Source organism: Hemicordylus capensis, chromosome 2, assembly GCF_027244095.1.
Source record: "Hemicordylus capensis ecotype Gifberg chromosome 2, rHemCap1.1.pri, whole genome shotgun sequence".
NCBI lineage: Eukaryota > Metazoa > Chordata > Lepidosauria > Squamata > Cordylidae > Hemicordylus > Hemicordylus capensis.
The window spans coordinates 322,821,892-322,848,244 of record NC_069658.1 but is presented as its reverse complement, the minus strand read 5'-3'; the positions used below and the strand labels follow the sequence as shown (position 1 = coordinate 322,848,244).

The following is a 26,353-nucleotide window of genomic DNA, read 5'->3' as shown; positions in this document are numbered from 1 at the left end:
TTTGGTCTTCCCATGAGAGAGAAAACACACTGATGGGGATCTTATGCTTTCCTGGCCTTCTTGAGAACATATGCTGAAGTTTATCCTGAATGTCCTGAACATGCACATCACTTTTCACTCAGATATCTAAATATTCAAGAGAAATATATTGCATTGCTTCATATTTTGCATTTTCCTCCTCCAATTTGAACATGAGTGCATATGGACTGCATATGGGCTGAACTGATATTTGCACTGGAAACCAAGAATGATGCCAAGAACACGTTTCAAGTTTCATTCCAAAATCTCAGATTAAACTGAGTTGTCACATTATATACATACAAATAAGCACATTTACAAACAATTAGAATGCCAAGCAGACAAATTAAATTAAAAGGATTTTTCCTTAGCTAATAAATCTATACTTGAATCACTGAAGCCCAGGGCTGGATTAATATATGTTGGCTGTGGATTTTTCTCTTCGAGTGGAACTAGTTATTACAAGGGATATGTGGCTGCCATTTAAAGCTGTGCCACAGAGTCCTTCCCCTCAGAAATGTCTAGTCACTAAAAAGCTGTGAAGTGATGTCATTACAGCTTCTAACCCTGCAAGAAGAAGGGGTGGAGAAATGTGGATGATGTCACTTCACAAATTGTTCCTAACTAGGCAGAGAGGAGAGCTGGTGCTGCAGGAGCAAGCACGAATTGTTCCTTTGCTAAGCAGAGTCTGCCCTGTTTTGCATCTGGATGGGTGACTACATGTGAGCACTGTCTGTTGTAAGATTTCCCCCTTAGGGCAGGGCTGCTCAACTTTGGCCCTCCTGCAGATGTTGGCCTACAACTCCCATAATTCCTGGCTATTGGCCACTGTGATTGTGGATTATGGTCAAAAACAGCTGGAGGGCCTAGGTTGAGTAGGCCTGCCTTAGGGGATGGGGCCATTGCTAATGCTGGAGCATCTGCTTGCAAGTTCACTCCCTGGCATCTCCAGGTAGGGCTGGGAGAGATTCCTGCCTGAAACTTTGGAGAGCTGCTACCAGTCTGTGAAGACAATACTGAGCTAGATGGACCAAGAGTCTGACTCGGTAATATAGCTTCCTATGACATTATGGAGGAGGAGGAGACAAAGAAAGATGAAACTGCCCATTTTGACCTGTTCCGCCCCGTTTAAGACCATGGTTGAAAATCTAATGTACAAAGTCCAAGTTAATTTGCTGTTGTGATCATAATTCAATGGGAAAGGAAAAGCTAGCAGGAAAGGAATATGTAAAAGTACAGTTACGTGTATGTTTCAGCTCTAGCTTCTTTCTCGCATTACCTTTGCAACGTGGGAGTTGCGGCAGTACCACTCTTCCTGCATCTCAAAGGTCAAGTCAGAAGACCCGACACAATGCTGTAGCTGGTTTTTTTAAAAACTACAACTCTCATCATCCCCAGCCACAATAAATTGTGGCTGGGGATGATGGGAGTTGTAGTTCAACAACAGCTGGATGGCCAAGTTTGCCCACCCCTGCTGTAGCTCCTCCCCATGCTAGTATTGCCCCAATTTCTGAGAAGAGAGATACTGGCTTGGGGGAAAGCCACCCCACAGGTGTTTTCAGGAGTAAAGTAAAAGGAGGCAGGATCTGTTGGAGAGAACCATGAAGTGGCTATTAAGCCAAGGGTTTACTGCATAAATAACACTTGTTATCTGGTTAGTGGTTTTCATATCAAAATTTGAATATAGAATGGCTGTAGAAAGTGGTTTTGTTACTTGGAAATCCAGCATGCAAATTGCAATGTTCTGATATTGCATTTCTAACCAATGGAATCAAAATATTCACCCTTGGATGCCATTTCATCTGGAATATTAAAGATTACTCTTACCATTCCTGTTGTGATGCCCAGGAGCATTTCCAGACAGCTGACTTTATTGTGGGTTAGAGGCTTTACTATGTGCTTGAATTTGCCCCCCAAAACTCAGGCAAAGAATGGGGTTTTTTAAAACCCCTGGACATAAATTGGGCTACGCTCTTAACGCACAATGAAAAATGCAAATCGTGTCTGGAGTGCTCCCCAATAGTTCTCATGGACTTTGGGGGTAAATCTGGTCTATATATGAATGCAGACCCTCCATTCCAGAGGAGAAGCGAGATAAAAGCCCCATCTGGAAATGCTCCAGTGGTCACTGTATAAGCTGAGAGAGTAGCAAGGAGACTTAATTCTTCCAGAAGTGGCATGGATATGAACCGCAATGGATGTGGCAGAGTAGGAAGAGAGCAGTGTCCTAGACTGGGAGAAGAGCAAGAATGCCATGCGTTTGAGTTTGTGTGGTGTGCAGCTTCTAGTTTTTATGGAGAACATTCTATTAGAACATTCTGGTAAGCATTCTTAACATTCTGATGTTGTCCAGGGTATTTAAGAGAATGCCGTCTTCATTAAGAGCCCTGCCGACTATTCGGATCATCTGGGGAGGTCTCTCTGCAGTTGCCATCAGCTGGTCCGGTGGCTTCTCAGGGATCGCCTCCTCCATTGTTGTGCTGAGGCTTTGGAATACACTTCCTGTTGAAATAAGAGCCTCCCCATCTCTGTTAATTTTTTAATAGTTGGTTAGGACACATTTGTTTACCCAGGCTTTTAATTAGACTCCTAGATTTTAATGTTTTAATTTTGTTTTAATGTGTGTTGTTTTACTGTAAACCACCCAGAGACATGAGTTCCGGGCAGTATATAAATATATTAAATAAGTACATACATAAACAAACAAATAAATGCAGCACACTTGAACAGTATGTTATGTTTTCACTGCCAGTTCGAAGTCACATCTTGATAAGAATCTGTTCATTTTGGTGACGTTGTAATTTGCTGGTGCAGTCATTTCTTGCTGGCTTCTTATGTGCTGTTACACAGTGGTACTTATGTTCCTGATATAAACCAGTGCCTCTTTGGATTTCTCTTGTTTGTTTTCTTGGCTAGAGCTCCAACCAAGACTCTCAAAGAACAGAGAGATTCAATGAGGTCGGGCCCTTGACCTCATGGCCGCTGCTTGCCTGCCTTCCCTGGCAGATGATCAGTGGCTGTCTGTGCCTTCACCGCACCTCACACCCACACGAGCAGTGAAAGCTGAAGCCAGGAGCGGAAGGATCCCCCCTCCCACATCCCAGGGTGTGCTGCACCAGGCACGTGGCAGCTGCTCACATTAAAGTAGCTGCCACACTTGGTGCAGCTGATCCTCCCCGCCGCCAACCCCGGCTTGCTGGTGGAAATGGCGGCAGGCTGGGGGAAGCCTTTTAACCTGGTAGTGATCGTTCTTACGATCGCCTGCTGAGGTTAAATGAACTTGAGGTTCGTTTAACCTCAGCAAAAGGTGAGGGTTAAAAGTCAAGTGGCTGCATATGAACAGGCCAACCCGGGCTGGACCACCCTAGCCTGGGTTAGGCTGCTTGTGTGAACAGGCTTAATATCTGTTGGTGTTCATATTATTTAAAAATACATATAAAGTAAATGTTAAAATACCCAACAGGCAAATCAGTTTAGAGAGTAGAATGTATGCATTTGGGAATGCAGCAAGGTTTCTTTTGACTCAGGGCCCTACATAGAGTTAATAGCAAATGATCAGGGCATCTTGATTCATTCCACTTCAGAGTATCTCCCCCTGGCTGGAACAGAATTGACAGATCAAGTTGAGAAGTAAAGCGGGAGAGAATCTGGCCCACACTCTGTGCTAGTTTTATGACACAAAGACAAATTGCTTAGAAGCTGTGTGTTTCATTGTTCCTTGTTCATTCACCAATAATAATTCAACAGCCTATAGACTTCAAAGCGTTCGTAGCAACACAAGAACGTAACAATGGCTTTGCTGGATCAGACTAAGACCAGTCTAGTCCACCACGTTGCTCCAACAACACCCAGCCAGATGCCACTAGTAGCTCACAAGCTGTGCAGGTTAGTGATGATGGTGTCCATCATCACTAACTTGCACTGCTTGTGAGTGACTAGTACACAAACAAGGGCAATCACGGAATAAAACAGGTGAAAAAGAGGGGGGGAGGAAATCCCACCATGACAACGAAAAACAAATATACAAATAATATAAAGCAGCCCAACACTGAAAATGTATATTAACAAACAATGAACCAATAATTAAATAATCAATAACACTAATGAGCAAAAATCATTAATCCAAGCTAAACAATTCAACAAGAATAATAATATATACAGTAATACTCAAGCCATCTCAAGATACAGAATGCAAATATTGCCATCTCATGATACAGAATGCAAATATTGCCATCTCCTGATACAGAATGCATAGATTTTGGCATGTGCAATGACAGTCAGAGATTTCCAGAGGAGGTGTGACTGAACAAGGCAAAAATAGGGCTGCTAGATGAAATGGGCAAAGTCCAATGTCGTAATAGACGTTCCAAATTAAAAAAAGCCGCATCAAACGTGGTCTCAATGAGGTGTGGACGTCATCAGTCAACGAATTAACCCCCTTTTGCCCTTTAGGAGAATGCAAACTGAACATATAAGGATGTGGCTGAACAGGGCAAAAGAAAGGGGGGTGCTTGCTTATATGAGAGGCACTCAATACCATCCACACAGGAGTGAAGGTTTCAAATAACAAACATGCAGATTGCAGAGAACCCGTCGAGCATGGCTTCCATAAATTAGATGTCATGAATCAAAGATAAAGCCCACTGCATGCCCTAATGGAGAAAAACAAACTTCATGGATCAAAGTCGAATGGCTCTTCTGGATATTCGCCGTTTCGCCCACAAAGCTTCATCAGCCTCCTTAACATCATTAATACCGGTACCCCATTCCTCGAGCTTAACACAGTCTTGCAGTATTATCCAGCAAAATATCCGGTGAAATAATTATCCAGCAATAATACTTTTTTCAGTGTTTGGTTGCTTTATATTATTTGTATATTTGTTTTTCGTTGTCACGGTGGGATTTCCTCCCCCACTCTTTTTCGCCTGTGAGCAACTAGTGGCATCTGGCTAGGTGCCAGATCCCATTTGTCACCAATGTTTGCTACTCAGAGGAATCAAGGCTAAGGGCTGTCAATAGACCAGCCATCTATGCATCTGTCTAGTCATTTTCTAAACTCATCAAAGACCCCTTCAACCCTCAACAGACTAAGTGGGTTGAGTGGATGAGAGTCCATGAGCTCTGACTGAATCTAGACAAGATGGACGTGTTGGTACGAGAAGAGGAAGTGTTGCCCATTCTAAACAAGGCTTCTCTGCCTCTGGTAGGGCAGATTTGTGGAATGAAATTGCTCCTTGCCCAGCTTTGCTGCTGGGATTTTGGTAACAGCCATCATGGTTCAGACTCAGTATTGTCTTCCCATTCTGTTATTTTCAGGCTGGTCTTGCCTTGATCTGGAGACTTGGCAATCATCATCTCTGCCTAACCTTGAAGATTAACTATTCCAATGCACTCTGCATGGGGCTGCACTTAAAAAGAATTCAAAAGCTGCTTCAAACTGTGGCAGCTTGATTGTTAACTGGGGTAGAAAAAAGAGAACATTTTCAGCCAAGCCTTTGTTAACTGCATTGGCTGTGTTTGTGGACTTCCGGGCCCAATTCAGAGTGCTGGTTTTGATCTTTCCAGCCTTTTACAGTCTAGACTCCACATTTCAGAGGCAACACCTCTTCCCATATTAAGCTTATCCGCCCATCCACTGCAAAGGTGAGTGGGCAGTTATGCACAGCAGGACTTTTTCGACAGTGGCCCCAGTTCTATTAAATTCCGTGACTCAGCTCCACTTGTTCTGTAAGGCATTTCTATCCCCCAAAATGGTTGGTAATCATCTGTGATTGGTTGAATTGATGTGTCTAGTACTGGTGTTGTCAATACATGCTTAGGGTGAAAATCTTCACTGATTATGATATCATTTCTATTTTATGAAGTTTCTTTTAACGGTTGCATGGGGATGGATTGCATGGGGATGGATTGTATAATGTTTTCTGCTTGTATGTGTAGACACACAAATGTGTAAACTTTGAAGACGTTCTTGTTGAAGGTTGCCTTGAGCCTATCAAAGAAAATGGCATTAAAATGTAGAAAAGCAAAATCAATCCATTCCAATCCTGTTATTCCATGATTTGAATTGTGTGGGTTATTCTGTCAGTAGGGATAAGGATATATAGCAATAGCAATAGCAATAGCAATAGCACTTACATTTATATACCGCTCTATAGCCGGAGCTCTCTAAGCGGTTTACAATGATTTAGCATATTGCCCCCAACATTCTGGGTACTCATTTTACCGACCTCGGAAGGCTGAGTCAACCTTGAGCCCTTGGTCAGGATCGAACTTGCAACCTTCTGGTTACAGGGCGGCAGTTTTACCACTGCACCACCAGGGGCTCCTCCCCATATAGTATGGGGCTAAAAGAGGAGCGGGCATAAAGTTTGCACGTACTACCCTTTGGGGCATCTCAGCATCACTACCTGCAGCAGCTATTCCCAGGGAATCCAGCAAGGCAGTCCTTCACCTTTATCCCATCTGTCTCTTAGAAGATGTTTGCTATCTCTTAGAAGCCGCCTGGCCTGCTCTCTCTGCATGCTAGATACTGTCATGTTCCCTACTCCAGGCTATTTGGGGCTCACCTCTACAGTCTTAAGCTTTATGCATCAGCTCTCTTAGTATATATCCCAACATCAGGTTGTCAGAGTTGATAATTTAACCAGCCAGCATTCCATATGTGATATAGAACAATAATAGGACAAACAGGATGTCTTCTCTTTCCACTGTCAGGATAGATAGAAGAATTGCCTCTCGGTCTTGGTGCCATTAAGGAATCAGTGCATAGCAATCCTGCAGTGGTTAGAATAGCAGCAATGAGGGCCACAAGCTTTAATCTATTGAATAGGTACATTAGTCACTTAATCATACAAAACTATTTATTTATTGAAGTCTTTGTAGCTTGGGTGCTGGAACAGTGCAGTCCTGTCGCAATACTGGAACAAAAATATGAAAATTTGGTTTCTCCAAACAATGAGTGGCAGCTTTTGTTTATTACACTGCAAGTTATCCCACACTTCCTTCAGTATCCTCCAAAAAGGACCTATTTTGAGGTCTTAGTATGATGCACATTTATTTAAGCATAATCAGTTGACTACAAGACAGATGGTCACTCAGCTAAATATAATCTTGAATTGGTGGACAGCCATGCTAACAATCCTCCACATATTCAGTTGCTGCCCTTATTATATTTACAGTTTGCTAATATACAAATTTGCCCCTAAGAATTTAGGCACACATTCGTCAAACATTCAGCAATATAAGCAAATGCTGCTCTCTTTTGCCTCCTCTTTGTTTTTCCAATCTACCAATTAAGAGGATGATCCAGTCCTTTCTTTCTCTTCCCACATGTGCAAAATTCCTTCCCACTGACACACACACACTGGCCCCAATCTCTCTGCTTTTCTCTTGAGATCTTGCATAATTTTTTGCCAGTAGCTGCTGGTCCAATAAGCACTGATTCTTAGCCTATTTTTCTAGCCCTTCAGAACAAAGGGTTTTTTTTTTTAAATGAGGATAGGAGCTAGCTCACACCCTGCATTTCTACACACCATTTACAGTTTTGCACTTTTCCCAACATTTCAAAAAAACAACAACAAAAAACCCACCAGCGTGACTTATTCCAATGATCCAGTCAAAGCATCCACAAAAGATATTAACTGACATCACAGCTTCTAGGCATCCATCTAACTCTTCCTACCCTCAGCTCTCAAGTACTTACTATTTCTCAGAGTCTACTGTTACTACAGATTCAGCATTAAGCATCCTGAGGCTTGGGCAAGAACTTTTCCCACCTTGATACTCTCTCACTGGGTGGACAAAAAATGGCTTCACACTGACTGCTGTTATTACTACAACAATGAATATTCTCTGTCTTCTATCAGCTGCTGCTGACTGGAGTAACAGCCCCAAGCAAGCCTGAAGCAGGAAGTATTTGTTTTATTTATTTGTTTGTTGATTCAATTTCTATACCCCCCTTCCAAAATGGCTCAGGGCGGTTTACAATTAAAACAATTAAAATCAATTAACAGTTAAAACAGAGATTATAAAACACCATAAAACAACAATTATTAAACAATCAGAACAGTTTAAAAACCAGGTTACAACATTAAAACCATTTACAACCATTTAAAAACCCTGGAAGGCCAGGCCAAACAGATGTGTTTTGAGGGCTCTCCTGCAAGCCAATAAAGCATTCAAATTACAGATTTCTGCAGGGAGTGCATTCCACAGCCCAAGAGCGGCTACAGAGAAGGCCCGCCTCTGAGTCACCACCAGACGTATTGGTGGTAACTGGAGAGGGGCCTCTTCAGATGACCTTAACATGTAGTGGGAATTATGTGGAAGAAGGCACTCTCTAAGGAGGTAGGAATGGAATCCCATTAGAGTCCTACTAGGGAGCCATTTGGATCATTGGCCAAGGTTGGGTCTTGTGCCAACTTTGCTTGGCTGTGGCACTGGTCCAGTCTTGTTACCAACTTGCTCACACACATGATAGACTACACATGTGTGCACCTATGCTTTTAGCTTAACTTAGGGAAATTTTTTCTCAAACCCTAATTTGCAAGCATGAATTAAAAAACAGACCACTGTCTCTACACACACACACACACACACACACACACACACACACACTCACACTCACACTCAATTCTCATCTTCTGGGTACCCCAGAAGAGCAACAGACTCAGAGGCAAGGCTTTTGAAAATGAGAGATAAAGTTGACCAGTGAACTGCAGAAACACAATGTAAAATATGGTAGTTGGAAAGCCTGGTACGTTTGCCATTGCAGACGGAGTGAAGGCAGCTTCTGGATCAAATAAGGAGGGTGGGGATTTTAGGTAGTGATAGGATGGTGGTTGGCGGGCATCAGAATGTGGGAGCAAGGAGGAAGTGGAGAGATGAGGGAGACAAAGATAGGCATGAGAGAGATGATCAAGAGCAGTTTTGATACTTGTCCTCGGTCTGCTGTTTCTCATGCACTGCCCAAAAGGGATGACTTCCACTGGAGAAGCTTTGGAGGTTTTTCCAAGGTGGAAAACCTCCACTGGAAAGCAAGGTCCCAGCTTGGCACCAAACTCCAGTGTCTGTGGCACTCTGCATAACCACAGCTAGCAAAGGGGAGGGAGCACTGGGTCTCCCAGGCAGTCAGGTGCAGAGGCTAAGCCATGGCAAGCCTGAGTAGGACTGGCCTGGCCTCTGTGGCTTAAGGATTTTGCTCCAAAGTTCAGGGGACTCTCAGGCAGGCAGTCACAGGAATTAGTCCATGGCAGGAGAACCCTGAGGATTTTTAGTACCAAGATTGTCCAGGGCAGGTCTCCCCACAAACAAGCAATGCTCAAGAAGAGTTATTTCAGTCCAGCCCGGTGGTTCTGGACTCCAGTCCAGTGAGTCAGATTAGATAAAGAGTTTGAGCACTCAGCAAGGTGCTCAGCTGGGCAGGCTCTCTCAGAATGACAGGCAGTGTGTGTGCCACCCAGCTCACATGAAAAGTCGTCTTGCAGAAGACCAAGCAAGCATGTCTGGGGGCAGTGGGGGAGGAAGAAGGCATTTTATAGAGTTCTTTAGGCAACATTTGCACTAGTTCAAGATCTGCATGTGGCAGTTGTTTGATCTATGCAGAGCATAAGCCAATTTTCCCTCTTCCTACCAAATGCTGGTTAATGACTTAGCCTTGTTTCCACAGAAGCCAGAGTTTCCAGAAGTGGGCGGTTGGGGGCGGGGGCGGGATGGGGAGATTAGGCTGTCTGGAGACAATCTCACACACACCCCTGCACCAAATTTCACTTTGGCTGAGTTACAGCATGTCCACACACATTGTTTTTTTACACTTACTTTGGAGAGGTTCACATTGATTTATTTTAGCAATGAAAAACAGAACCATTTCAAATCTTCTTTGCCTCACAAAGAGGCACCATACTGGGATGGCCTCTGTCTACAAAAGGACAATAAGGAGCACTTCTTTTTCCGATCTCATGCCTTCATGCATCTTATGATGTTGAGAAGCTGAAGCATGTCCTTTCCAAGGCTAATGGTTCAAATATGGTCAACCCAAATAGCTGGAGTACACTGCTGGCGAGATGGGACACATCCTCCTTCCTAGAGATTATTTCCTGATATGGAAATGCTGCCCAGATTACAGAATCACTGCTCTCTGGCTCCTCTGCCACCAAATAAGCAGCACAGCAGCAGCAGCATCAATCATGGCCTGGCATCCATTAAGTGCATTAAAATTCCATGCAGGTTAAGTTAATTATATGCAAATTAAATATGCAGATAATCTGGCAATCTGCAGCTCATGATATGTTTCCACAGGAGTCTTTGGTTCTGGACAATAAGTTGGTGGGATACATAATTCCATAAAGTGTCTTTATGGGGATTTCTGCAAAGCTGGAGTTTCGCCCTGCAAGTTGATCTGGCCACAGAAATAAAAACATCAGACAGATTATCATACCCCAAATCAGAGTAGGAGGAGCTCCCAGCCAGGCTCTGCCTCCAAACTCTGTGCACGCTCCCAAGAGCCAGCGGTGTGTCGGCAAACACTAGGGGCGGGGGTGATTCTGAACTAGCCCTGATCTGGACCAGACAGTGCAGAAGGTGCTTTCCCACCCCCCCTTGACACAGTGCTGCTGGGTACACAATGTGGATTGGCTGCTGCCATCATACCCTGATCAGGCTGAGCAGACGGTTCTGTCCCCCTCCTCCTCCTCCCACACGTGCTGTTTCTCCAGGGTGTGCAGCAGGCTTGGGAGGAGTCTGGCTGGGTGCTCCGGATCCCCTGGTTTTGCTTGTGAGAAGCAGCCCATTGACTCCCAGTGCCCTTGGCCCAGATTGCCTTGCTTCCTTAGGCCAACTGAGAAGTCCCTCCAGCTCTTACCACGGAGGTCTGGAGACCAAGAGGGGCTCTTGGTGGGCTGGAGGGTTATTCTCTCCAAGATGTCAAAAGCAGACAGGGCTCTCTCAGCACGGGCACAAGGCAGTCTCGGGCACCTCCCATGCATCTGCTCTGGATAATGGAACTGAGGCCGGCCAGAGGGGCAGGAACCATGGCCGGGAGCCTAATCAGGGGCTGCAGCAGTCCTCTCCACACTCAATGATTGTGTCTCTCAGCCCCATCCGAGCCCTCCACAGGCCTGAACGTGCATGCTTCCTTTGAGCCCCTTTGGCATCTCTCTTTCCTTCCCCATTTCGCTGCCATCACTTCCATTAAAGCTCATCAGATCCAGTCTCCTGTCCCTTAAGCAGTTATGCTCAGCCATATTTATGAAATGCAATAGACTAACAATTCTGCATGGATTGCCAGGGCATGCCTGATTGCACCATCATGCCATTCACAAGGGGAAGGTCGGCGGGGGGGCGGGGGCGTCAGCAAATATTTAATTCAAGAAAACTGGCTCTGTCCTATTTTCTCATTCAGCTTTCTGCTCCATGACAGCCCTAGGACAGCCATTCTGCTCTAGTTTCCAGGAGAGAACCAGGATGGGGAAGGGTTAAGGATATGATGGGAAGAGTCAGAATGGTGTGAGTGGGACACACGCCAGAGGCCACCCTTGGCGGGAGAGGATCCCTGCAGCAAGCGACACTTGTTAAGAGCACAGACGCATCCTGTGAATATTCCATCTGCAGCTCTGCACTGTAGAAGTCCTCACCCCAGAATGGCAGTCAAAGGGGAACTGGCTGCCTCTCATGGATATTTCAGGCCACTTCTCTGATCTGTTCAGAGGTGTGTGTGTTTGTGTGTGTGTGTGTGTGTGTGTGTGTGTGTGTGTGTGAGAGAGAGAGAGAGAGAGAGAGAGAGAGAGAGAGAGAGAGAGAGAGAGAGAGAGAGAGAGTGTGTTTCTACCCCTTTTACTTGCAGCGTTATAAGGCAAAATGTGCAGGTTGTATTTTACCCAATTAGAAGTATGGCTGCTGGTCTGCTCAAGCCTTCTAGTGGTCTGTCCAGTGAGTGCAAAGGTATTGCAATAACTGACAAGCAAGAGATACTTACATTTAAATGTGATATAGCTGCATTTTACTTGATCTTGCATACAAAAGAGGACTACTGTCTTCATTGCAGGGAGTCCTGGCTTCTACCGGCCCCTGATTAGGCTCACAGCAGTGGTCTCTGCCCGTATAACCAGCCTGAGTTCCAACTCCCAGCACCCTCCGAAGCAGATGTATTGGAGGTGACTTAAATGAAGTCACTTTAAACATCTTCGGAATTGTGTATTTAGGTCATGGATGTTCTGTCCCGACCTTCTCCTCTTGTCTTCCAGTGTGCCTTGAGGTAGGACAGCACTATTCAGGTTGTTTGTGAAAAAAGGCATTCTACATGAGTAGAGGATCTGGGTCCGGAAGCCCTGCCCCAGCCTGTCACTCACCTCCCCGCTGTGCAGCTCATGGTTACTGCAGTGTTAGTCTGAAGAGGCGAACACCATACCGTGATGGTAGGCTTGCAAGCCTTTGCACAATCATGATCGCAAGCCTTTGTATAATCAAACTTTGTTTATGTTTGAGAAGTGTTTTGCCCCCCCCCGGGGGGGACGACCACAATGTTCTTCCACTTCACTCTTCCACCCCAATTGACCCCAAGAGCTCCCCACAGAGCCCGTCTTAAACCAATAGTGCCCGCTTTCATTTGTTCACTTTTTGGGTATCTTATTTGCACTTGTAGCCCCTCTTGTGACTTTGATGCATGATCTGCAAACATGAAAAATCATGTCATAGTAGACAGTGCATTTGCATGTGTCAATCTGTGAATCCATATTTATTCATGCCATATATATGCAAATAAATCAAAGTTGCTAACATTCCAAAAGGCTCAATCTTAGGAGATCAGATTTTCAGTAGTAAACCGGCTACTTATTTAATTAACATCACTCTCCCTAGCGCGTTTAAATGTGCTACCCTCAGTGGTCCTTTTTGGGAGGTTTAGAGGAGTGCCATATACATCTCGCCTTTGCCCTTGTGGAATGGGTGTTATTGAATCTATTGAGCATGTTATCCTATATTGAGGACTTTACAAAGATGATCGTTTAAGTCTTATTGCTCCTTTGCTTGAGAGGTTTCCAAGACATTCAGATGAATTTTATTTAGTCTTTTTATTTGCAAATTTTAATTATATTAAGTATACAAATGTAGTGGCCAAGTTTTGTCCCATTTTATGTAAATTGCAATTGGCTATTGTGTAATGTAATATTTTTGGTCAATGACTGAAATAAATTGATTGATTGATTGAACCAAATTTGTGTCTTCTAATTTTATAGAAGCCTTCTAACTTTAGGAATAACTCAAATGCATAACATCCCCCCAGCTCAGAATTGCAGACAGTTGCCTGCAACTGATTGATTGATTAAGTGCCATCAAGTTGGTGTCAGCTCTTAGCGACCACATAGATAGATTCTCAACCATGCCTGCCCCTAAACCTGGCCCTGGCCCTCTTATGCTCTGTGGAAGCAGAAAAAGAGAGGCAAGATCTTCCTTTCTCTGCCCCTGCTTGTGAGAAGAGAGAAAGGTTGGCAGCTTGGCACCAGAAGAGAAAGCTGGCATCAAAGTTGGTCTCCAGAAAAGGCTGTGCCTCCTACCTCTGGGTTTGAAGCTGGCAACTTAACTGTGGTGCCTCCTCAGACATGATTGGCTCCTGTGACTGTTTCGTCTTCCTTGCCAATTGAGGTATTTAACTCTTCAGGGAAGAGTCTTCAGGCAGCACAACAAAATGTCCTGATTGAGTCCTCTGTATTCCAATTAAAAGAGTGCTAGAATTAATAATCTATAGAAGATTATTTCACAGCTGGGAAGATTTAATTGTAGATACCTACCACATGGGTATCTCTGTAACTACACAGGCACCATCTACTACATGGGCAGCTCAGTTTCCCCTGCTAACTGAGCAAAGAGGCACCTTTTTAGAGAGGTGATTCTCTTTTTATTTAGCAGGGGGAGAGCAACCGGCCCTATCCAGCCCCACAAAGCATCACTCTGTGGCTGTTGCTAGTGCTTTTTAGATTGTGAGCACTTTAGGGACAGGGATCCATCTTTATTTATTTTTCTTTCTCTGTGTAAACCATTTTGGGAACCTTTGTTGAAAAGCGGTATATAAATATTCATAGTAGTAGTAGTAACCTGAATGTAAATTCCTCCTCTGCACAGATGAGAACCACAGGCACTGAGGACCATATAGCGGAACTATGTCAAAGTCATTAGATTTTAGACAATTTAGGCTGCCATTCTAAACCACAGTGTTCCACTGGACTTAGTAGAGCTTATTTCCGAGCAAACATGTTTAAGATCAGGCAGTTGTAAATTATTATTCCTCTTTTTAATGGGCAACTGGTTTTTAAAATAATTTTTGAGTATTTGTTATCACAACACCCTGTAAGGTGGCGACTGTTGTATCCATTTTACAGACAGGAATCTGAGAGAGATTGGGACTTGTTCAACACTACTTGGTGCGTGAGATTTGAACTTGGGTCCATCCATTTCTAGCCATTGGCTATCATAATCACCAAAGCCCATGGAGCAAAAGAGGCTGAAACCCAAACATAAGTTATATAAATCAGGCTGAAATTAGTAGCCATTACTATTGAGATGGCACTCCAAAATCCAAATAATCCCTATGCATATCATTCTAAGCATCCCCCGCCCTGATTCCCGAAAAGGGGTGTGTGTGTGGCAGGGGGCGGGGGGAAGGGAGGGAGTTCTCAGAGTAATTTCTAAATCACTGTACTCTGAAAAAGTCTTTTTTTCTTAGTTTATGTTTATTTGCATGGAAGTGCAGCCCTGCACCTGTAGACTCCTCCATAAAGTTCTGGAACCAGGATAGCTCAAGATATGATGAAAACAATCCCCTTTCACATGGGAGGGAATTAACTCTATTTTATCACAGTCAATCGTATCAGTAAATTGTGCAGCAGCACTTTGTATTCCTCCCACCCAGGCAATCCTTTAAAACAAGGCCTACTCTTCTGTTGCATTGTGGGACCTCAACAGACAGAAATTAAGGAAATTGACCCTATTAAGTTGTAGTTAGGATGAGTGATCCAACAGGTGTTGGGCTCACTGTGGCTAGATAATGTGCTGAAGTGGGAGATAATTACTGGGATGTTAACACTCTTAAACGGCAATAGCCGTGTCATCTTAATACTATTAAGTCTTCAAAAACTTAGCAATGCAACCACATGCCTCCACTGAAGCAATATCCTCTTGCAGAGGCTGTTTGTCAAAGGAGAACCACTGTGAGTGCTCAAGGGCTGCTAAACTCTTGGAGATCTGTGCGATGCAGATGAGGCAGGGAAGGGAATAGAAGGTTGCTTAGAATGACTAAAACTTCTTTAAACATATCAGAAGCAGAAAACCTGCCAGGGAGGCAGTTGGACCCTAAGGTGATGAGGGCATGAGAGGGATTATTAAGGAGGATATGGAGGTTGCAGAGGAGCTGAATGAGTTCTTTGCATCTGTCTTAACGGCAGAGGATACTGACCATATTCCCACTCTGGAAATGAGCTTCTCAGGCATGGAGGCTGAAGAACTGGGGCAATTTGATGTGATGAGAGAGGATGTTCTAAACTGTCTTGAAAAACTAAAAATTAACAAATCACCAGGGCCAGATGGCATCCAACCAAGAGTTCTGAAGGAACTCAAATGTGAAATTGCCGATCTCCTAGCAAAAATATGTAACTTGTCCTTATAATCAGGCTCTGTACCAGAGGACTGGAAAGTAGCTAATGTACCTCTGATTTTCAAATGGATCCAGGGGGGATCCAGGAAATTACAGGCCGGTTAGCTTAGCTTTGGTGCTGAGTAAGTGGATGGAAAGCATACTTAAGGTCAAAATTGTTAAACACATAAAAGACTGGGCCTTGCTGAAGCAGAACCAGCATGGTTTCTACAAGGGCAAATCTTGCCTCACTAATCAGCTGGAGTTCTTTGAGAGTGTCAACAGGCATGTGGATAATGGTGATACTTGGACTTCCAAAAAGCTTTTGACAAAGTTCCCCACTAAAAGCTCTTGAGTACACTTAGCAGTCAAGGGATATGGGGACAGGTTCATGTGTGGACTAGTAACTGGTTGAAGGACAGGAAACAGAGGGTAGGAATAAATGGACAATTTTCACAATGGAGGGAAGTAGAAAGTGGGGTCCTCCAGGGATCTGTACTGGGACCAGTGCTCTTTAACTTGTTCATGAATTATCTAGAAGTTGGGATAAGCAATGCAGTGGCCAGATTTGCAGATGACACTAAACTATTTAGGGTAGTGAAATCCAAAAGAGATAATGAGGAGTTCCAACATGATCTCTCCAAACTGGAGAAGTGGGTGACCAAATGGCAATTGCAGTTCAATGTAAGCAAATGTAAAGTGATGCATATTGGGGCAAACTTCACATATACTTCACATATATGCAGATGGGATCTGAGCTGTCAGTGACTGACCAGGAGAGAGATCTTGGGGTCATGGTGGACAGCTCGTTGAAAGTGTCAACTCAGTGCACGGCCTCTCAATACCAGTTTCAGGGAGCAACAGCAGGAGAGAGGGCGTGCCCTCACCTCTTGCCTGTGGGCTTCCCAGAGGCAACTGGTGGGCCACTAAGTGAAACAGGATGCTGGACCAGATAGGTCTTGGGACTGATCCAGGAAGGTTGTTCTTATGACTGGCCTGCTAAATCTAGCATCCTGAAATATAGCATTCAAGTATATTGCAGACTAAAGAGTGAGCAGTGTGACCCCAAAAATGTTATTACTTTGTTTCTTTAGTATATTTGTATGCTGCCCCAAACTCATGTCTCTGGGCAGTTTACAACAATATAGGGTTATGAAGGCCAACTGGAACAGCTGAGGTCACCTCTATGCCGTGCTTGTGGTCTTCCAGGCAGCATCTCACTGGTCCCTGTTGGAAACAGGATGCTAGACTTGATGGGCCTTTGATATGATCCCGCTGGGGTCTTCTGCTGCTATGTTGTGACTATCTGGCCAGAGGATGGCTTAAGAGTAGCTGCTGAGAAGATTCAGCACAAGTACAGTCTCTGCTGTTTGAGTTCAAGTAGAAATCCATTTCTGCTAAAGAAATGGGTGGGGAGAAGCATTAAGAGAGGACACTGAATCGGAAGTAGACATAAAACCACAGGCCAGATAGATGCAATGTCATTTTGCTCCACAGAGTTGGGTGTGAAATTGTGTCCATGTTGTTGCTTAATTCTTTCCATTGCCTTTTCTCTTTCTGGACTGTCAGGATATTCTCCTTTTAAAAACTTCTCTCTCTCTCTCTATGAAAATACATTACTATGCCACATTAGGATCAAAACAGGGAGTCAGATCTATTAATATACCACCTTAGTGTCTAGCTATTATGCTGGAGGTGAAACTTAGGGTTCCAGTAATTGTCTTCTTCCCTGGCAAATATGTAAGATTCTGAACATTCACGCGTGTTGCCATCTCATGGCCAAAAGGCAGATTGGCTTGTTTAGAAAAGTAAGGCCGAGTATGCTCCTGAACTTCAGGGTTGTTTTTTGTTGGAGCTAGGACCCTGGTAGCATCAGTTCTCAACTGCAATGTCTCCGGGGGGGGGTAGACTCCTCCCTCTTTGTTCTTCTAGGTTTAGTTTCTCCAGGGATGGCTGTTTGTTTTGATCTTTCTCTTCAGCCATGAGCTACAGCTGAAATTAAGCTGCATGCTTTTTCACATTTGTTTATAACCTTTTCTTTAAATAAATCCTTGTAGTTCTTCAATACTAAAGAACTGTCTCAAGACCTCTTGCTTTGCCAGCTTTTATAATTGCCGCCCATCGCTCTTTCATAGCAATTTCCTGTTTAACTCTTAGGAGAGATTTATATTGCCTTTTATTTTCTCTCTGCTATTTGGGGACTGAATTGCCATTCTGCCCCTATAAAGGGTTATGAGGCCCAGAAGCCAGTGAATAAAAGAGAAAAACCTAGAGAGTTAAATAGAAAGCAAAGTGAAGAGAAAAGCTTTGAAAATGGAGATAGTACAAGGATTCCAGATGATTGAAAAGTTGCAAAGCCCCGAGTACAAGCTCTGATCTTTCAAGATGGAGATGCTCCTCAAGAATCATGAACATAAGAACATAAGTACAGCCCTGCAAGATCAGACCCAAGGCCTACCTAGTCCAGCATCCTGTTTACACAGTGGCCATGGACTTGGCAGTGTTCTGCACACCCAGTATCCTGCAGATGCAGGAAAAGAGCAGAAAGAATGGGACAGAGCAGATGAAAAGGCATCAGGAATGATTTGCTTGGAGGTGAGTGACCCAATCTGAGTGTACCTAAGAGCAAAGAATATGTGGGGAAGAGATTTGAAGGGATTATATAAAAAGAAGTCTGTGGTTTCCAAAGTGCATCTAGTAAGAAAACTGAACAATAACAGACTTAGAGAAGGAGAAAGTCTGCCCAAGCACATAAAAGAAATGTTAGAAATATCTAGGCAACTGCAAGCTCAAGAAGTATTCATGCCAGATGCAGTTTTGATAGGATTGCTGTTGAAACATTTGCCACATTACTTTGATAGCGTGACTAGTGCCTTGGAAGTCAAGGAGGATGCAGACTTACAATTTGTAATTAACCATCTAGAGCAGTGTTTCTCAACCACCGGTCCCTGGACCGCTGCCGGTCCCCGAAGGGTTGAGTGCCGGTCCCTGACTGGGAGTCAACCCCCCCCCCCAACTGAAATCAAGGCACTCACTTCCTCAGTTTTGCACATGGCACGGAAGAGGAAGAGTATCACGGAGGCATGGGACCCTTCTTGTGCCTTGCCTCCACGTGCTGCTGAGATCTTCCTACAGCTATCTTATTCCCTATCTTTACAGCTTCAAACTGTATGCGGTGCGGGGGCATGGAGGAAAAAGTATGGCAGTGGGCGCCACTTGAAGGGCTGCTGGTTCTTGCATGCTCATTGTTTGCAGCCAAAGGTTGGTTGATTGAAGCTGCCTGTTGTGGTCGAGGCGCCTTGAGAGGGAACGCTGTTTCCCTCTTGCATCAGTGGGGCTTGCTTTTATGTTGTTTTCATTGGCCCCATGTAGCTTTTGAATTTTTCTAATGGCCCAACATCCCCTCTCCATTGAGTAATCACAAGCACCTCCACTCCAGACATACTGGAGACAAATTTGTTCACCCAGGCTTTTAGATTCAGGGGTTCTCAACCTTGGGTACCCAGACGTTGGTGGACTTCTACTCCCATAATCCCCAGCCATAATGGCCAAATGCCATTGTTGTTGGGGGTTATGGGAGTTTAACTGAGGGACCCAAGGTTAAGAACCCCTAATATTCCATGTTTGCAAAAGATTCCAAATTTAATTATTTTAATGCTTATATTATTTTCATTCTAAACTGCCCAGAGATGCAAGTTTTGGGCAGTACAGAAGTCTGATAGATAGATAGATAGATAGATAGATAGATAGATAGATAGATAGATAGCTAGATAGACAGACTTGAAACCCCTTTACTAACTGCTGGTCCGGGAAACTGCGCATGAAGAATGTAGCGGTCCTTGAAACTCTGCACGAAGAATTTAGCGGTCCTTGACTCCAAAAAGTTTGAGAAACACTGATCTAGAGGACTTTGGTTTGCACAGAAGGGATGATAGGCAACCAAAGGAGAGTGAAGAAAATGCATTTAGAACCTTGCAAAGAAATAAGAAATGCTTTATTTGTGGAAGCCCCAAACACTTGCAGAATAAGTGTCCCAAGAATAAAGAGCTTACAGACAAAGGGCAAGCAAAACAAAGTTGCAAAGAGAGTGAGTCATCTGGGAACACAGAGCACAGAACTTAAAAGCAATCAAGGACCCAAGCTGATAAGCCAAGGATATACCTTGCAAGAACAGATAAAGTTTTGTAAGCAAAGTCTGTGGAATGCAGCAGTGGCATACCAACTGTAACATACCAGAAATACCAACAGTGAGTACCAGACAAGATGGGATATTACTGCATCTGTGGGGTTCTTGAGTAGGAAAGTAAGCACACCCAGCAAAGATGACTGGACTGTGGTAAAAAGACTAGGCAGGTACCTAAAAGAGACAATCCATCTAAAATTAAGGTTGCCTGCTACTAGTGGACCCAAATTAGTAGGCTATATGGATGCAGACTGGGCTGCGGATCAAGCAGACTGGAAATCAACCAGAGGTTAGGTATTCTTTTATGGTTGTGGAGCAGTCGGTTGGCGTAGCTGCAATCAATCAATAGTTGCTCTCTCATCTACTGAGGCAGAATATATATCTGCCACTCAAGCATGTCAAGAGGTGGCGTGGCTGTACAAGCTAATGTCGGGTTTCAACATAGGCAAACCAAACCCCACTGAGATGTCTGAGGATAATCAAAGCTGCCTCCAGATCTCACAAATGGAGAAAATTAAATTTAGAACAAAACACTTTGAAACAAAATATCATCATGTGAGGGATGCAGAAGAAAAGGGACTTGTAAAATACAATACTTGATGTATTGTCCAAGTGAACAAATGGTAGCAGATGTGCTAACTAAGCCGTTGCCCAGGGATAGTTTCAAAACCTTGAGAGAGAAGTTGGGACTTATAGATAGCAGCATGAGCCAATGAGAAGGAGTGTTGGAGCTAGGACCCTGGCAGCATCAGTTCTCAGCTGTAATATCTCATAGTCACCACTCTTTGTTCTAGTGTTAGGGACATGGATAAAAGTGCTGGACTCCTCCCCACTTTGTTCTTCCAGGGTTAGTCTCCATTTTGTCTCTCCAGAGCTGGCTGTTTGTTTTGGTCTCTCTTCAGCCATGAGCTACAGATGAAATTAAGCTGCTGGCTTTTGTTTGTAACCTTTTCTTTACATAAATCCTTGTAGTTCTTCAATACTCAGAGGGTCTTGAGACAATACTGTCTCAAGACCTATTGCTTTGGTGCTTTCTCACCAAACTGGTTTTGCTCTGCTATTTCGGGACTGAACTGGCATTCTTCCCTTACAGTTCCCCCACCCCACCCCACCCCACAGGATGGATGGAGGCATATATGATCTCAGGACAAAATAAAACCTAGTTGTGTTATTTTGCATCTCTGGTGTGATGTCTGTGATGTCTGTTGAACCATGACTGCCGGGAATTATATACAACCCTGGCAGAGCTTTAAAACACCAGCCTGGAGCAGGGTTTCTCCTAGTCTTAGAGAAGGGAGGGTGGGCCTGGGGGACGGGTGGAATCTAAAGGCTGGGCTAAATTTAAGGGGACAGTGTACAATCAATTTACTGTTCCTGAATCCAACACAGCCTCCACAGATTACAAAACATATACCTGGGACTTTTTAGACTACCTAGGAAATGCCAGCTCAAGGACATAGAATTTGGTAACACAAGAAATGGAAATGTATATTTTCCATACAGGGCAGGAGATAACCCATTTGATTCTGATCTGCTCTAAGACAATCCCAAAATATTGATACCCTCTCTCTGCCCAGGACTTATATAATGAATACTGTGTGGGCTTTTTGAACCATAGGTAGCATTTTAGCTTGGTTATCTTTGCTTTATGCTAGCCCCAAACAACTGGTCAATCCTTATTCTGCATCAAAAACATATTATTTCAAACAATTGCTGTGATTCCACCACCCCGCCCCCCCAGCTTTGAGTAACTTGATGCTAAGACATGTCCCTTAATTTTCTGCATGTTATCATTACCGAAAACCTTTGGTAACAAAAAATATGGGAACATTTAATGTGAAGTGTGTGTGTGTTGCAGTTCATAGGCAACTGCTGAGTTCTGAACAAGTTCCTGTTGTCTAGAAGTATTTATTTATTTATTTTTGCATTTATATACCGCCTTTCGTTAAAAAGATAACCCCAAGGCGGTTTACAAAAGTTAAAAACATACAATAAAAAGACAATAAAAACATCATGATAAAAATATAAAAACATATAAAAACAGGCATTAAAAACAACACAACAAATACAACAAATAAAAACACAAAGAAGCTGCAGTAGGAAACGATCATGTAAAAGCCTGAGTAAAAAGCCAAGTCTTTAAAAGCTTTCTAAAAGCCGTGATGGAGTCCGAGGAACGAATGGCCACAGGGAGAGCATTCCAGAGTCTGGGGGCAGCAACAGAGAAGGCCCTGTCCCGAGTGCACGACAGCCGGGCCTCCCTCATTGTCGGCACCCGGAGCAGGGCCCCCTCAGATGTCCTCGTCAAGCGGGCAGCAACCCTTGGGAGCAGGCGGTCGCTCAAATACCCCGGGCCCAAACCGTTTAGGGCTTTAAAGGTCAAAACCAGCACCTTGAATTGGACCCGGAAACGAACCGGCAGCCAGTGCAGCTCTTTCAAAATGGGGGTGATATGTTCCCAACGGGCAGCTCCGGATAAAACCCTCGCTGCCGCGTTTTGCACTAGCTGCAGTTTCCGGATATTCTTCAAGGGCAGCCCCACGTAGAGCGTGTTACAGTAATCCAGCCGCGACGTGACTAAGGCGTGGGTAACCGTGGCCAGATCTGCCTTTTCGAGAAAGGGACGCAGCTGGCGCACCAGCCGAAGCCGTGCAAAGGCACCCCTGGCCACCGCCTCTATCTGAGCTTCCAAAAGCAGAGCCGGGTCCAGTAGTACCCCCAAGCTGCGTACTTGCTCCTTCAAGGGGAGTGCAACCCCATCCAGAACCGGTAAAATCTTCTCATCCCGATTGGCTCTCCTACTGACCAACAGTACCTCCGTCTTATCCGGATTCAATTTCAGTTTGTTAGCCCACATCCAACCCACTTAGAAGAAGTGTAAGCATGCATACCATACAGTGACATATGTCAGGTAGCCAGGGTTTACTATCAAGTGTCTGCTTTATCCTTTATCTCCATTCATGCTTACCTGCAGAGGCACATCTCTGGAGGAAAACAAACGAGTGGGCTGCTTTCATCCACTAGGCATTCACCCTCTCTAAGTCCCTCCCCCTCTTCTGGTGCTAGACAACACTGCTCTGGGTTTCTGATCTCCAGCTGCTCTAGGAATCCCAAGTGCCTCTTCGTTACCTTCAATGCCCTTGCAAGGCCTGCCCCACTGCCTGGCTTCCTCTTCACTGTCTGCTTATGACTTCACCTCCTTCTTCAATGTCAAACTAAAACCACCTGCTCTGATTTCTCTGTCTCCCACTCTTTGCCCCCTTCTCTCAGCTCCATGCCTCTGCCCTGTTGTCCTCCTCTAACTCCATCATGTGCCCCCTGCCGACTCCTGATTGCCATCTCCCTTGCAATTACCACCACATTCTCAACCTCTCTCTCTTTCCCTTTGACCTATCCGCCCTCTGCAGCTACTGCCCAGATTGCCTTCTGCCCTTCATCTTAACGGCCTGGAGCCCAGACAGCAAGCTTTACCACAAATTCAAAGTTGCCCACCTCCCCACCCCGTGCTGCAAAAAGTGGATATTTTTTTTACCCCGGATATAAATCAAGCTACATTCATAACACACAATGAAGAACTCAAATTGTGTGTGAAGTGCTCTCTGATGACTTGCAGGGACTTCAGGGTAAATTGGGCCAATATGTGAATGCACACCTCAGTTCCAGAGGAGATGTGAGCTAAAAGCCCGGTGTGAAAAACTTCCTGGAGTGGCCTGTTTATTCTTGCTGTCTCAGTTTTCTCTCCTCTGCTTTTCATCACTCCCAGTCTGGCTTCTGCCCTCAACACTTCACTGAATCTGTCCTCCCTAAAATCACTGTGAGATCCAAAGGTCTCTCTACTCAGTCCTCATCCTCCTTGACCTCTCAGGTCACCTCTGATGCTGCTAATCACTCTCTCACCTGACTTCTTTTGGGGGGTCCTATGTGTCCAGGCTTCTGTTCTCAGTTGGTTCTTCTCTGATCTGTCTAATTACTCCTTCTGTGTTCTCATGAATGGAAGCTGCTTTTCCTCTCTCTGTGGGGATCCCACTGTTCTTCGTCCTCTGCTATATTCTTTTTACGTACTGCCCCGTCTGATCTCATCACCTCTCATGGCTTTCAGTGCCCCCTGTATGAGTATAATGCCCAACTCTACCTGTCTAACCCCAAACATTTCCTTCATCCATTTACACATCTTCAAGAGCCTCTCTGATATTGTCACCTAGAGGCTTCATCAATGTCTGAAGCACAACCATGTCTAAAACAGAACTCTTCATCTTTCTTCCAGTGCACTCCTTCCTCGTCCACTCTCCTTATCCCTGCTTACTGGGTATAAAGGCATCTTTTAAAATGGTGGCGCTCTTATATTTAGCAGGGGGAGAGCAATTGGCCCTATCCAACCCCAGCACAGCACCCTTCCCGGACACAGCTGTTGCTGGTATCTTCCTTGTGTTTCTTTTCAGGTTGCAAGCCCTTTGTCAACAAGGAACCATCTTCTCCTTCCTTTTGCTATGTAAACTGCAGTGTGAACTTAAGCAATATCTATCATTATTAATGATGATTCATTAACAGTGCTGTCACTCACCCCATTGATCAAGGACTTAGTTTTGATTTTCTCTTTGACTCCACTCTCTTCTTTGCTGCCCCATTTGCAATTTGCCACAAAATCATTGAATGAATAATTGATTGATTGATTGATTGATTGATAGGTTTTTGTAACGCCTTTCATTAAAACAATCTCAAGGTGGTTTACAAAACTTTTAAAACAATATAAAACAAAATCATGTTGCTTCCATTCCAAAAATATGACCCTTCCTCAGCAAAAACTTTGATCTGCTCCCTCATAATCTCTTGCCTTGTCTACAGCAACCTTTTCCTTTCTGCTCTCCCCTTGTCTCTCCTCTATCCAGCACTCTGTTGCAACCATGTCACACTTTTTCAATCCCTTCCTGGCCATTCTACAGGTGAAACTCGGAAAATTAGAATATCGTGCAAAAGTCCATTAATTTCAGTAATGCAAATTAAAAGGTGAAACTGATATATGAGACAGATGCATTACATGCAAAGCGAGATAAGTCAAGCCTTAATTTGTTATAATTGTGGTGATCATGGCGTACAGCTCATGAAAACCCCAAATCCACAATCCCAGAAAATTAGAATATTACATGGAACCAAGAAGACAAGGATTGTAGAATAGAACAATATCGGACCTCTGAAAAGTATACAGTGTACTGTGCTTGATTGGCCAGCAAACTCGCCTGACCTGACCCCATAGAGAATCTATGGGGCATTGCCAAGAGAAGGATGAGAGACATGAGACCAAACAATGCAGAAGAGCTGAAGGCCACTAATGAAGCATCCTGGTCTCCCATAACACCTCATCAGTGCCACAGGCTGATAGCATCCATGCCACGCCGCATTGAGGCAGTAATTGCCGCAAAAGGGGCCCAAACCAAGTACTGAATACATATGCATGCTTATACTTTTCGGAGGTCCGATATTGTTCTATTCTTCAATCCTTGTCTTCTTGGTTCCATGTAATATTCTAATTTTCTGGGATTGTGGATTTGGGGTTCTCATGAGCTGTACGCCATGATCATCACAATTATAACAAATTAAGGCTTGACTTATCTCGCTTTGCATGTAATGCGTCTATCTCATATATCAGTTTCACCTTTTAATTTGCATTACTGAAATTAATGGACTTTTGCACGATATTCTAATTTTCTGAGTTTCACCTGTAGATCCTACTTACACTTCTCATCCTTACTTTGAAACCCCTCCATGGCTTCCTCTCTCCTCTTATCTCTCCAGCTCCACCACCCTCAGCCATTCAAAGGTGTCCTCCTCCCTCAGCCCAGGGGTGTAGCTATAATTGAGCGGATGAGTTCAAAGAACCTGGGGGCCCCTACTCCTGAGGACTCCCCAACTTCCCCCCTCCCTATTTTCTTCATTATCTCCCTAACTTTGAGGAGCCACCAGAGCGAGTGGTGAACATGGGCCCCCTCTCCCCTAGCAACACCCCTGGATCTGCCCTTTCTCCCTTGCTCCCCCTTATGCCTGGCACTGCCTCTGCCATACCACCTCTCTCCTTTCCTTTAGATGCCTCCATTATTACTCCTTTAGTTCATGCACTAGTCTAAGCCAGTGTTCATGATAAACCATCACATCTTATTCTCCAGTCTTTACCTGCTTCCACTTCCCTCTCCTTCTTCTATTTCCCTTGTAACTCTTTAGATCAAGGTTTCTTAACCTTGGGCCCCCAGATGTTGTTGGACTACAACTCCCAGAATCCTCAGACATGGCCTTTGTGGCTGGGGATTCTGGGAGTTGTAGTCCAACAACATCTGGGGGCCCAAGGTTAAGAAACCCTGCTTTAGATTGTAAGCCTGCAGGACAGAGACCAGCCATGCACATGGATGGTGCTATATGAATAATAATACTCAGTGGCAATATCTTTCACCTGTCCTTCCTCCAAGGAGCTCAGGACAATCACTTAGTTCTTTCCCTCTTTATTTTAGCCTCGCAACAACCCTGTGAAGTAGATTAGGCTGAGA

At 44.3% G+C, this 26,353-nt stretch overlaps 1 protein-coding gene and 1 long non-coding RNA gene across 4 annotated transcripts in view; one reads left to right on the top strand and one right to left on the bottom strand.

Moving 5' to 3' along the window:
- GRM2 (glutamate metabotropic receptor 2) overlaps positions 1-26,353 on the top strand; it is a 136,076-nt gene that overhangs the window by 9,327 nt on the left and 100,396 nt on the right. The gene's annotated exons all lie outside the window — the stretch shown is intronic.
- The window catches only part of LOC128345013 (uncharacterized), a 29,672-nt gene continuing 5,931 nt past the window's right edge, over positions 2,613-26,353 (bottom strand). Inside the window, exons 2-3 of the long non-coding RNA XR_008316182.1 lie at positions 6,585-6,792; positions 2,613-6,007 (exon numbers count right to left, since the gene is read on the bottom strand). This is a non-coding gene — a long non-coding RNA (uncharacterized LOC128345013). The remainder of the gene's footprint in view (positions 6,008-6,584; positions 6,793-26,353) is intronic.